The 14,713-nt window shown below is 42.2% G+C and overlaps 1 pseudogene; it reads right to left on the reverse strand.

The window, feature by feature from the left end:
• Positions 1-5,361: 5,361 nt before the first annotated feature.
• Positions 5,362-11,156, reverse strand: LOC102249779 (annotated as a pseudogene).
• Between the last annotated feature and the right edge of the window lie 3,557 nt (positions 11,157-14,713).

Below are 14,713 nucleotides of genomic sequence, written 5' to 3' on the forward strand. Positions count from 1 at the left end.
GCCTAGGCCAGTGATGGCGAACCTTTTGAGCTCGGCGTGTCAGCATTTTGAAAAACCCTAACTTAACTCTGGTGCCGTGTCACATATAGAAATTTTTTGATATTTGCAGCCATAGTAAAACAAAGACATATTTTTTGATATTTATTTTATATATTTAAATGCCATATAACAAAGAAAAATCAACCAAAAAAAATGAGTTAGCATGTTACCTCTGACACGGGTGTCATAGGTTCACCATCACTGTGCTATTTAATCCACATGCGATCAGCTCTGAGGGCAGAAGGGAAGACTCACAGCCACCAGCTCTCAACAGCCTGAGACCTCGACCCCCACTGCTGGACCAAGAGCCCTCCCTGGCTGCATAGTGGACATTAACCCTGGTCTGGGTCCTGGATCTAGTTAATAAATCCACTCAGTTTCGGAGAAGATGGCCTTGAGAAATCTGGATTTGAGAGAAATGGAATTGGATGATCCTAAAAGAGTGTGCTCTTAATTTAAATAATAATTATATTGATATTTTACAGTAAATGATAAAATTTTATTGCATGCTAACTGTGGTCTAACCACTGTTCTAAGATCTTTGAAATGGCTCATTGAAACTTCTCAATGTCCCTCTTTGCATTAAACCTTTTAATATCACTATAATGCAGTATCAATGTGGAGCAATGAATTATTTGGAAGGTACCACAAATCCAAGGTCAAAACCTTAAGGAGCTAGAGATAACGGCTTGTGTGGAAGGGCCCATTAACAGACGACAAGGATAGTAATGGACATGGTACTTATGAACCATAGTGGCCGTGGCATGAGAGCACTGAGCAGGGAGGGTGTGGTGGTAACGGATTCCAAGTTCCACTTCAAATGCCAATGGATTGCCATATTGTTCTGTATGACATCACCAGTGTGGTCTGTGTCCATAGAACTGATTGACTTTAAGTTCTAAGGAAAAGTAGAGAACATTCCTTTTAAATCATTTTAAAGAGTAGAATTTTCTGACAATTGAAACAAGTTTTTTTGCTGGCAGTGGAGTAACCCTGGTCCCTCCAATTCCCAGAAGCCTGCCCTCCTCTTGGAGGCTGCCTTTGTCACATTTGGCCACCAGGGGGCTGTCTTCCCCATGAGGAGTATCATTTTCCCTTGGACACCATGGATCTTGCTTTCTGTTTCTGTTTAGCTACAGGTACACTTACATCATATTCAATGGACACTGATGAAAGCCTCTTGCAGATGTTTCTGCAAAACCTTGAAATGTTCGTCTACTGTCGCTTTTCACTTGTGACGTTCTGCTCTTTAGGGAAACCTTGCAGCTGCAACCACAGGGACCAGGAAGCAGTTGTGTGATTGGGTGGAGAGGTCACGAGAGCGGATGACAAGGGTGCTGTGGGGATTTCTACCTGGAGAGGAAGGACACTAGTGTGATGTGGGCATGTGTTCTGGAATGCTGGGAGGGAGGGAAGGAAGGCTGGTGCCAGGGGCCAGAATCATTAAACCTCATGTTCTTCTCTCTCTCCTTTATCCAGGCATTTATTCCCCTTTCTTAGTTATTACTACAGGCCACTGAGGCCAGTAAGCCAGGACCATTGGAACAGGGAGACTGAGAGAGACAGCTGAACAAACTGGCAGAGGAATTTACCACAGATTCAGAAGGTCACCTCCCTAGAGAACATATAGGCCTGGGTTATAGTTCAGCTCCAGACCCAGAAAAGCAGCAAAACACCAGGACCAGCTGCAATGACTAATGACCCCCTGCCCTGACACTGACCAATCAGTGGATACCACAACCCTGAAGGCGCAGCACCTAGAAAACTGATGAATATTCTGCTGAAACCCTCCCCTGAGTGCTCCCCTAAGATTCCTGTTTCCAAGAGAAAGATAAAAACCCTCAAGATAAAGGACCTAAGACTCGCTCTCCCTCTGGGGAGCAGCTCCTGCTGTTCCCTTTCTCTGCGTCTTCCCCCACAGGCATGCATCTCCTAAACTTTAAGGGACCCCACAAAGCTTGCAACCAGGACAGCAATGGGCAGCGGCACCTCATCCCAGGCAACCCCCAAGGCCCCATTTTCTCTGACTTCTTAGTGAGCCAAAGCAGCCCAGCCCAGGCTCATTTCCCCAGCCCTTCCTTGTTTCACTCCTCCCAGCTTTAAAATTCACCTGGACTCCTTTTGTAAAATTTTTCCTGCAAGAGGTCAAGAAGCCACACCCTTGGCTGGCCCTAGGCAGACCTGCTCAGGGCCAGATCCCCTTTCTGATAACAGTTGATTTCTGGGAAAACTGACCTTTAGAAAGATAAAGTGGTTTGCTCAACATCACACAAATGTTCAAGCAGAATGGAATTTCAACAAAAAATTCTTTTTAAAAAAATAATCTTTATTGTTGAGAGTATTACAGTTGACACCCTTTCAATCCCCATTAACCCCACCCCAGGCCTTCACCATGCTATTATCGTGTTCATAGATAATGCATATCTATATATATAAAAGGCTAGGTGACCACCTGACTGTCCTACCGTCTGGTAGGTATGACACGCACTGACCACCAGGGGGCAGATGCTCAACACAGGATCTGCTGAGCTGCGGTGACTTGGCAGCGGCAGTTCTCAGGTGACACACCTGGAACCAGAGAGGAGGGAGCCCAATGCCTCACCTTCGGCTGTGGGTTATGTTGTTGCTGGGGCACTGTCGGCCCTGAATCTGGTTTACTGCACACTTGCAGTCGCGTTTCACACCCTGTATGACAGCAACTTTGCAGAGTACCCCCTTGCACTCTGGGACCCCTCGGGGGATGTCTGACTGCTGGTTTCGGCCTGATCCCCGAAGGCCAGGCTGAGGGACCCCACCTGCTGGAGGGATCCTGCTCACTGCAGAGGACCTTCGAGCTGCAGCACTGCCCCAGGTGCGGCCAGCAGCCTAGGGACTGCAGGAGGTTGGCTCCAGGGGGTGTCCAGCCTGTCTTGCCCAGTCCCGCCCCGCCCTGCCAGCCACCTTCTAACACTTTCTAATTTCCTTTCCATGTGCCCAGATCCATGCACTGGGCCACTGGTATGTATATAAGATCTTTGGTTAATCTCTTCCCAGCTCTGGAACCCTGGGCTGGGGGTCTGGTGTAGTGCTGGGACCCCTTGCTTCTCAAAGGAGGCCTCCGCAGCCAAGATATCCCTTCCGATTGAAAATATGCCACATTTTGGTGTTTGACCCTCCTGTTCGTGCTTTCACTCCTCCTACCAGTCTCCATGTACTTTCTTCTTTACTTCTCTAGTTGTAGGACTTTCCATTCAGCCAGATTTCAGGGGGTCTGAATGATGGTTCTGCATTTTAGTTGTGATTTTGATGTGGTTGTGGGAGGTGGCAAGTACTGGTGTTTACGTATGCTGCCATCTTGGTTCTCTCCAAAAAATTCATTATGGTGAGTTATGGGTTATACTTTTTTGTGAGTTTTCTGAAAAAAAATTTTTGTTAAATCTGTCTATACTTCTGAATTATACACAACTTTCTCTTGCACTGTGGATTTCCATTGTGTATTTTTTATTTTTAGCTGATTTTGACCATTATTTACCATAAGTATTGAGAAAGAGATTGCATTGTCCAGTTTTCCACTTTCTTTCTTTTTTTAAATATTTTTTTATTTTTATTTTTTATTTCAGGGAGATGGAGAGAGAAAGAAATATCAATGAGAGAAACATGCCCTCTACTGGGGATCCAGCACAACACCCGGGCATGTGCCCCAACCAGGAATCCAACTTGCAATCTCTTGGTGCACAGGATGATCCCAACCAACTGAGCCACACTGGCCAGAGCCCACTTTCGGTCTTAATGTCCATAATATTTTGGGTAACTTGAGATTCTCATGCACTTGTGATATTCATGACATTCAGAAAAATTACCAACGCATCATATGAAGAAATCCTTATCATGTCTAGCTCTACTAGAAAGAGGAATGTGTTACAAAGCTGTTGTAGTTAAAGAACTTAATTAATAAAGCCCATAATTCCTAGAATCATATTATTAGTAGTCATTAGATATTTCGATGAAGGATCGAATTAGTTACCTATTCCTGCCTAACAAATGAACAAAAACTGAGCAACTCACATATACAAAGCAGTATTACTAAGACATGAGAAATTACCATTAAGGAAGTCACAACATGAACGCACTTATTAAAAATATATACTGCATAAAAGGAAAAACTATTCAGAGAAAAACTAACCCACATTCTTTCCCGGATCCCACACCATCTCCTTCTCCACTTCAGAGTCACTAACGTCTCTTACACTTTCAGTTACTTTAATATGAGACTGCTTGTTAACTCCACCAACCATGAAGGTCACCAATGCCACTTATTTTCATGATGTAGTGGGTAGTTTCAATCCACACTTTCCATAAATGCACTGATGTTCTTCAGAGCATATTTTTTTTCTTAAATACACTCTTGTCACTTTTCTCTCTTGTTGTTTTTCTAATGAATGGCCCTCTACCTCTGTTTCCTTTGTAGCTCTTCTCTCCCTTCCCATTAAAGACTGAAGGGCCTCAGAATCAAGTTTAAGGCTCTTTATCACTCTATACTGTCTCCCCACATGACCACTTATGTTCCTGGCTTACAATTGCCACACAGGGACCTCTACCCATGGCATTTCTTATAAATGGCAAATACATATCCTACTGACAATGGAAATTTGCACTTAGATGTCTACCAGTCAATTGTAGAGCATATCTACTGCTCTACATTGTATTTCCTGGCATTCTTCACTCTAGCGGCTGGTGAGAGAATTCATTTGTTTTTATAGCATTTATATACCTGATACTAATTTTGATTATTGTGTTAAATTTCTTTCTCCACAAAAATCAAAGATATAAGAGAGCATGAACTGTATTGTATTTGTCATGTTCACCTGTATATCATGAGGGCAATGCAGAACCTGGCTTAGAGAAAGTCCATACTTATAATTTTAATGTAATATGATGGACAAATGAATTGTGCCATCCACTCTTTAATCAAGTTGCACAATCTGGTTTGGTGTTTCTTTTTAGAATAAGAAGTTTACTTTGGCAAACATTTAATATATGCAAATATACATAAATTGACTAAATATAAAGAACATATTTTATTATAATAACACAACATAAAGATGCCTGTACCTGATATTATATAAACAAAAACAATTTAAATCTTATAAATAAATAAAAATAATTGAATATTGATTGATTGATTGATTGATTTTAGAGAGGGAGGAAGAGCTGGAAACATCAATGATGAGAGAGAATCATTGATTGGCTGCCTCCTGCATGTGCCCCACTGGGCACGAGCCCACAACCCAGGCACGTTCCCTGACTGGGAATTGAAGCATAACCTCCTGGTTCATAGGTCGGTGCTCAACCACTGAGCCACTATAGCTGGGCAAAATAATTGAATATTTAAAGAAATACATCCACATGGGCCTCTAAGCCACTAATGCCTGTAGAGTTGAACATGATATGGCTTAATATTCCTGAAAACATTTAACAAATTGATTTCATTCATGTCATGATTACAGCAGAAACAAAAGGGAGTTCGACATGGGAGAACAGGAGGAAGTGTGATATTGTCAGTTAGTGAGAATCATTTCCGTGTTGAACCAGGTGTCATTCCTTACTCCTTAATCTTTCCTCCAAGTTTGCTGATAAAGACCAGGATCTCATGGTTTCTGCTCTTGACAGTCTCCCAAGCACAAGTATGTGTTTCTTCTCTCGCTGGTAGAGAACAATGCTCTGGAATTATTTCCCCACAGCCAGGATGGCGTCCTCATTCATCAGTAGAGTCTCTTCCATCTCCACCTCCTGGATCAGACAAGCTTCCAAGTGATGATAAAGTCCAGCACAGAATTGTTCTCGGAGGGTCTTATCTCAAGCAGCAAACGAGCTGTCTTTCCTGAAGAGGTGGACTGTCTGCAGGATCAGCTCATGGACGACAGAGCTGGCTTAAGCCTTCTGGAACTGGTGCCGCCAAAGGCTTCCTGGGGGAACCCAAAGTCGTTTCTCTACTTCAGGCAGGAGAAGGGGAAGATTCTCCTCATTTGTACCAGAAGAATCAAGGCCTCCCTTTTAGCCAGACTGTGGGTCTGAGCCTGTCATAGCCCGGAGAGCAGATGGAGTTGCAGGTGAGTATCACCAGGGCCATCAGGAAGGAAAAGGGTAGGGCCGTTGGGGACCTGGCAAGTGCTGCTGACCTGGCTGAGCCGGGTGACACTCTGACCTTTGGTCTCTAGGTGAGCAGGGCAGAGGCTCTCTGTGAACCCAGAGTCTAGAAGGGGTGATTTGTGGGCTCTTGATTTTTCCTGACAGCCAACAGCCACCTTGGGGGAGGGGATTGTGACATTTACTCAATGCTATGGGCACGCATCTCACACAACCTAACTCTCCTGGGTACACTTAACATGTCCAGAAAATTGTATGTATATAAGTCTTGTGCTATTCTTTGTGACCAAAACAAAACTTTCAGCTTTTAACATATATGTTGAATCCCTGAGAATGTCCACCCATGTCTTTAAGCCGGAGTACTGAGGATTATGGAGATACAGGTATTCAATAATTCACTCCTCTTGAGCACACATCTCAGATACAGTATGTTTATTTTTATTTATAATATATACTGCAGTTATAAAATACTATGCATATCATAAAGTATATGCTTATAATAGAAATTTAAAATGGATAAGTAAATCTATGCTGAAACATTTTTAAAGTGTATTTTCATTATTAAAAGGACATGATTTATCCTCAAAAAATACATACATGCTTCTAGGAAGATGTGACCATCTGCAGCAATATGTGTTGCAAGGTAAGTATTACAGGAATACTATGCTATCTCACAGAATCTGAGTCAGAGTTAAGCAATAAGGCCTGATAAGAGGTAAGAATCACCTAACCTCCAGCGACCTCAGAACATTCCATTAATGTTACTTGACTCCTGAGTCTAAGGTTCTGGCTTTCTTGAGTCAAATTCTTAAGACTAGTTTTCTGATTGGCTCACACTGGTTTACCAGCTATAGGCAACAGCAACATAGCTTCCAGGTCCCAATGTCATGGGTGGAGGGCACTTCTTATGGAAGGCTGTGAAAATAGATAATATGACCTATGGAAGTCCACCCATTGGCTTCCTAGTATCTACATCAGCGATTTTCAACCCATGTACCGCAAGAATTTTTAGATCACTAAATACCTATTTCATCAAATGCACTGAATTTTTTCCCCTTATCAGTGGTTCTCAACCTTCTGGCCCTTTAAATACAGTTCCTCATGTTGTGACCCAACCATAAAATTATTTTCGTTGCTACTTCATAACTGTGATGTTGCTACTGTTATGAATCGTAATGTAAATATCTGATATGCAGGATGGTCTTAGGCGACCCCTGTGAAAGGGTCGTTCGACCGCCAAAGGGGTCGCGACCCACAGGTTGAGAACTGCTGCCTTAGATAGTCTAAAAAAAAAAGGCAGAAGCCAACAATGGCCAGCTAGTATGAGTGAATCAAAATTATACCTATTTTTTGGGTCAGATTGGCAAAAATATATATTTTTTGGTGTGATGCAGAATTAAAATCACTGATTACATCATTCCCGTTCACACAGTTACAAAGGTGCCCAGTTCAATGATCCCATCCACTCAACAGATAAAGCACTTCTAATAAATATCCCAGGGCCGAAGTCCTTAGGTATACTTTGTCTGTCAAAATGCTGCTGTTATGCCTTTTTGCAACTTATGGACCAAGTTGAAAATTTGGGTATGCCCAAATCCATACAAAAGAATAAAAAGGAAGAGGGAGAGAAACAAACAAACAAAACCCCCCAAAACACTCATTTTTTTAAAAAAGGAATAGTACCCTCGGATCCTTGCTTCCAAGATAACCAAGAAAAGGAGAAATAGTAGTCATGCCAAATACGCCGAGGCCTATTTGCTGCACAAATTGCACCTGATGTGTGCACGACAAGGTCATTAAGAAGTTCATCATTCAGCCGTAACCGGTTTGGCTCAGTGGATAGAACATCGGCCTGCGGACTGAAAGGTTCCAGGTTTGATTCCGGTCAAGGGCATGTACCTTAGTTGTGGACACATCCCCAGTAGGGGGTGTGCAGGAGGCAGCTGATCGATGTTTCTCTCTCATCGATGTTTCTAACTCTATCCCTCTCCCTCCCTCTCTGTAAAAAATCAGTAAAATATATTTTTTTTAAAAAGTTCATCATTCAAGTCCTGGCTCGTGAGCTCAATGGTTAGAGCATTGACCAAGCATCAAAGGATCTCTGGTTCAATTCCTGGTCAAGAGCACATACCTGGGTTGCAAGGTTTGATCCCGGAGTCAGGGTGGGTATGGGAGGCAACTAGTTGATGTCTCTCTCTCACATGATGTTTCTCCCTCTCTCTTCCACTCTAAAAATCAATGGAAAAAAATTTTCTCACAAAAAAGAAATTTGTCATTCAAAATGAACTAGAGGCCACAGTTGTTAGGAAATTTCCATTGCTAGTGTCTTTGATGCCTATGTGCTTCCCATCGCCTTCCCTTTTATGCTGTTCAGCTCCTCAGTTGGCTATATTTATGCAGGCTAATTACTTGAGGATCTTATTAGACTTCCTAAAAAACCTGAGATTCCTTACCTCTGTAACAAGACTTAGATGGTGCTATTTTCGTATAAATTTGGAGATGGAAAGATGTCTGCAGAGAAATACTACAAATTATTCTGTGGAACCATCCTGTCCAACCCTTAAGACACCACCTTGGGAAACTCAAAAGAAGATTCTGCTTTTATTCTTCAAGGCAGTGCCTGCATCAAGAATGGAGCCAAATAGATTTAGTTTATAAACACACATCTAGTCATATTTCCATGATTCAATTGTTTCCTCTAATCCTATGAATGAAATTCAACACTTTGGCATTTATATTAGACATTTAAAAAATTTTTTTTAAATTGATTTCAGAGGATGGGAGAGGGAGAGATAGAAACATCAATGATGAAAGAGAATCATTGTTCAGCTGCCTCCTGCACGCTGCAGACTGGAGATTGAGCCCAAAACCCAGGCATGTACCCTTACTGGGAATTGAACCGTGACCTCCTGGTTCATAGATCGACACTCAATCACTGAACTAACCTGGCCGGGCTATATTAGACATGTTGATGCACCATTCAAATCTCCCTTTCTCTAACTGCAGATGGAACTCCTGGCTGACGTCACTCCTGTGTAAACCCTCTGAAAATTGTTCTTGGCTAAAGTGAGACATTTAGCCCCAAGTTACCTCCCCGTAGGGGTCAGTCTGAGTCAATCACTACAGGGGGAATCCCTGGTTTTGTCATTCCACCAATGGACTGAAGCATGTCTTGTCCAATCAGAACAGCACAATTGTATCCTCATTTGCATCTATACCAATCAATAAGAACTGCTCTGTGATGACCAACCAGAATGCATGACACTGACTAATCAGAACTGGATGATTCAGACCAATTAGAACTGTATGAATTTGGAAACCTCATTTGCATTAAATTGGACTCGTTGGGAAGATGGGTGGGATCTTTCTCTATAACAGGCAGTCTCCCACTTTGCCTCTGTGGAGTATATTTTCAGTTTCCACAGAAGGCTGTGTTTGTCCTCTTTGCAAATTGTTTCACCTGAATGAGGTCTCTCCTTTTCTAAATCTCTCCTTGCCCTGCATTTCTTTGGGAATTTTCGGTTACAATAGTCTAAACCAGGGGTGGGCAAACTTTTTGACTCGAGGGCCACAATGGGTTCTTAAACTGGACCGGAGGGCCGGAACAAAAGCATGGATGGAGTGTTTGTGTGAACTAATATAAATTCAAAGTAAACATCATTACATAAAAGGGTACGGTCTTTTTTTTTTTAGTTTTATTCATTTCAAACGGGCCGGATTCGGCCCGTGGGCCGTAGTTTGCCCACGGCTGGTCTAAACTGTAAGGGGACCAGGTAGGGGGAAGGTGGGCCCTGGAAGGCAGAGCCTCCTGGTCCCTCTAAAGTTCTGAGCCCAGGTCAGGGACCCCCCTTGCCCAGACCCAAGGGCAGTACTGATAGCCAGAGATTTGGAAGGGGGCACATGAGAATAACAGAACTTGAACTAGGGAACAAAGAGACCTGGGCTCCATCATGGCCCTTTGAAAACAGACACAAAACGGGTCCAGACCGCCTGTCACTACTTGAACCAAATTAAGCAGAGACAAGAATGAGTCATATTATATGATTGTTTATTCCAATAATGCTGGCAGAACGGAGAGAGCAGCAGTCATCCTGTAAATTCACCTGCCTGACTAGCAGGCTGATTATATAGGGGTGAGGAAGAAAACTGCAGGCAAGCGGGGAGGAGGAGCAGAATGCCTGCAGGGTCTGTGGTCCTGTGTGTCTCCTTCCGGGATCTTGAAGTCCCATAACAAAGTACTAGTAGTTCATTTTCAATGCTGTCAAAACCCAGCTCGGCCAGTTCCTGGGACCTGAGAATGGTCAGCATTCCTGAGGCAAAAACTCCCGGAGGGTGTCAGGGTCTAGGCACAGCAACTAAATCCTGTCCTTGTCTGTTCTCAAAATGTACTTTTTTTTTGAGCAATGGCTTCATCCGGGCCCCAAGGCATCTCTTACTTTTTACAGCTCTGTTTTAATCTTGCAGCACATCCTCCAGTTTCCCAGGGTCTGTAGGAAAGCCTCTTACCTATAGTTAGCAAGGTGAATAATCATTAAACAACTGTGGTCCTATTCTTATTGCATCCCCTTCCCCCATCACCTCCCTTGCCTCATTCACCTCCCTCTCTGTTGTTTAATCACTAAGTCCTCAGGACAATGAGGTTCTGCTCCACAACCAATAGTCTTAGGAACAAGGCCCTGGGTCTGCTGACTACTGAGACAGAGTGAAACATAATATCTTGACCTCAGTTGTGTTTTAGCTCCAGACCCTGGAAAGCAGAACAGTCCCACAGAACAAATCCTTACGAAACTGAACAGAGCAACTGCATGGCCGACATCAGGACCAGATGCAATGGTTAGATACCCCTACCCTAACACCAACCACTCAGTAGAGACCACAGCCCAAACTCCATTAGTCACCGTGATTAATGATTTTTTCCCTATGTCATCCATCGCCTGGAAGCCATCGGGAAGCCAGGTCTTTGAGCAGGAGCTACCTGTGACTCCGGGCATGGCCCCATCTCCTTCACACGTTAAGCCCCATGTCAGTCACCGGTGACTGACACTATACTTTCCGTCTGGAAGACAAAACAGGCTGGGCGCTTAACGTGTTAATAAATCCTTTCTTTCTTGGCTGCAAACTCCTATTCGTATCTTATTGGGCTTTGATGCATGTAGGCAAACGAACCCCTTCAGTCTGGTAACAGGAATCCGAAGGCTGCCCAGTGAAGGCAGAGAGTCCTGCCAAGCCTTTGCCGGTCATTCTAGGAAGTGGGCGTCTGGGTCTGTACTTTATATATTTTTGTTTGTTTGTTTGTTTTTCTCTCTCTCTCTTACCATCTGAGACCTACATTTTCTATAGTTCTGAGAGAGGCTGGCGCATTTTCTTCATTTTTTAAAAATTTGAAGGTAGTCATGGAACTTGTGATTTAGATATTCAAGTATTACGTATAGCCTGAATGAAATGAATGAACTGCACCTCCATCCTTCAGTTGAAGTTGCAAAATCAGTCTTGGCACTGATTTATTAAAAATAAACATGCAAAAAGCTTTTGAAAGTAAAACTTCAAATAATAAAGAAAATTTAAAAATATAAAGGGGAACACTTTTAATGTAAATGTACGTGATATGTAAGAAAAGGTAAACATGATATGCAAGAAAATATTGAAATACAATAAATATAGTAAAATAGACCATTAAGTAGATCTGTATATTAAAAGGCCATCTACGCTGGGTTGGTGCCCCTTATGTACTGCATGCATTAACTCATAGTGGCTTAATACTACTGAAACTGGCAGTTAACAATAAACATGTTTAGGTATTATATGATAGAGTCTAGAGATATAGGTGTAGGCTTTAACTAAATGTTTCAATTGCTTTGGTTGTCACATAGCTTGCAGGGGTCCTCAAACTTTTTAAACAGGGGGCCAGTTCACTGTCCCTCAGACCGTTGGAGGGCCGGACTATAGTTTAAAAAAAAACTATGAACAAATTCCTATGCACACAGCGGCGGCAAAAACACCCGGCGGGCCGGATAAATGTTTTCGGCAGGCCGCATGTGGCCCTCGGGCCGTAGTTTGAGGACCTCTGGCTTAGAGTCAAAGATTAAGAAAATGTTGGTCATGTTCTGAAGGCGCGCCTACTAAGCAAGTTCTAGGAGAAATGTGTAAAAGTACACTTTGCTTGAGATAATAGAAAATACAACTAGTTAAGCACAAAACAATGTAACTTAATGGTGATGGTCACAAGATGTATAGCTTCTGCTTTTTGCTTTAAAGATATCTGACACACAATTATGAAATATTTATGCAGAATCTTGGTTCTTTAACACCGCACCCCTTATTCTCACAATAAAGTTGCTGATGTCCTGTTTCTTTGTCAAACAGGAGGAGATAGCTCTCCTGTCCTTTATCTTTGGCCAAATTGAAACCTTTCTCTATTTCGAACCGCCAGTGTCACAGAGTTTGGCTTACTAGCGTATTTGGCACACAAAACTGAATTTTGGGAGGTGGTTCAGTAGCACTACTAATAAGTATTGTGACAAATTTAATTTATTTCATGATGAAGGCAGAAAAAAATAGTCTTTTGAAATGATGAATTGCACTGGTTCGTAATAATTGTTTTTTTTTAATATATATATTTCTTTATTGATTTCAGAGAGGAAGGGAGAGGGAGAGAGAGAGAGAAACATCAATGATAAGAGAGAATCATTGTTTGGCTGCCTCCTGCACACACCCTACTGGGGATCGAGCCCACAACCCGGGCATGTGCCCTTGACCGGAATTGAACCTGGGACCCTTCAGTCTGCAGGCCAACACTCTATCCACTGAGCCAAAACAGCTAGGGCAATAATTGTTTTATTAAGAGCACAGAACTGATTCCATGGCTGTCAATCATTCTTGGAAGCTTGATAAAAAAAGAGAAAGGTACCATGATTTCTTCCTCTCACAAATTCCCAGGTACAGCAGCTCTCTGCTTGCATTTCCATAGAGAGACTGAGTCCTTGGAAGCACATCTTCAGGTCCAGTATGGAGTTTTCATGGCTTAGGAGAGTCCTTCCATCCCCAGCTCTGACACCAAGCAGGTCTCCAGGACGTCCGAATGCTGATCAAATCCAGTGAAGATTTCCTCCAGGCTAATTTCATTGCAACCAACCTCTTATGCTGAACATGTTGAAAACTCGCTGAAGGATTTGGTGGAGGACAGCAGTGGTCCAAGCCTCTGGACCTTGCTGCCATCTCCCCAGAAACAACAGGAAGCAATTGGGACCAGCTAAATGTCCATGGGTAGGGGACTCCCTAAATAGTTTAGGACACACTCACTCAGTGGGAAACAATACAACTGTTTAAAATAAAATAAAGAAGTTCTCTATATATTAATATGGGAAGATTTCCAAGTGAAAAGAGATAGGTGCAGAACAGTGAGTATGGGATGCTATCTTTTATTAAAAAATAGGGAGAGTGTAGAAAGAATATGGCTATATTCTGATTAGTTTGCATATGCATAAGTAACCTAGAAGAATTTAAGACAGTAATACAAATTGTGGATAATGTTGGAGGAATATGTCAAAGTATACGGTACAATTATTCATACGCCAAACTTAAATTTACTAGTAATTAAAGAAGAAATTCAAGTTAATAAAATATCTGTAAAGGAAATATTAATAGAGGGAAATGCATACTCTAGCATTGCTGGTGATGTTTTGGAAAGAAATATTCATCCTGAATTCAGTATTCTACCTTTAGAATATACCCCCAAACAGGGCCAAGTGTCCACATTCTATGCTTATTACAGATTGTATAAAACAATGGAGGATAAGAAGGTATGTATTCAGAAATAAATAATGGGCAAACGAAACTATTGTATGTCTATTACTGGACAATTGTGTAGTCATTTAACATTTGTGAGTGGAAAAGAGAAGCATGAAAAAAATTACTGATGATGGAATTCCACTGGGAGGCAAAAAATAAAAAGGTTTTATTATTTACATAGCATGGTCACAATTGGGTATTTAAGAGACAAATGAAATGTATTTTAAATGATTAAAATTTTGAAAATATGAACCACAGTTATAATTGAGATGTCCATGAAATGGCGTGGGATATAAATTATAAAGCCTTTTATAGAGGAAAAAATCTAAGCATCTTCCTCCCCTAGGTCTGCCTCGTTTCCTTTCAGTTTACAGCCAGTGGTTCTCAACCTTCCTAATGCCGCGACCCTTTAATACACTTCCTCATGTTGTGGTGATCCCAACCATAAAATTATTTTCGTTGCTACTTCATAACTGCAATTTTGCTGCTGTTATGAATCGTAATGTAAATATCTGATATGCAGGATGTATTTTTAGGGGTCGCGACCCACAGGTTGAGAACCGCGGGTACACAAAAGCCGCATTTCATTGTTATTCAAAAAGCAGAAGTCAGGATGCGTAAATCTTAAAGAAAATAATACACATTGGCGTGCCGCGCCCAGGTGCTGTTAAGCGTTCACACCAAAGGCGCAGCATAAATGCGTGCACCGATTCCGGCCTTTGGAGTCCCACAAAGTGACCAGAGGCCCTGGGCGGGGACC

The sequence above is a fragment of the Myotis brandtii genome, unplaced genomic scaffold (assembly GCF_000412655.1).
Source record: "Myotis brandtii unplaced genomic scaffold, ASM41265v1 scaffold618, whole genome shotgun sequence".
Classification (NCBI taxonomy): domain Eukaryota; kingdom Metazoa; phylum Chordata; class Mammalia; order Chiroptera; family Vespertilionidae; genus Myotis; species Myotis brandtii.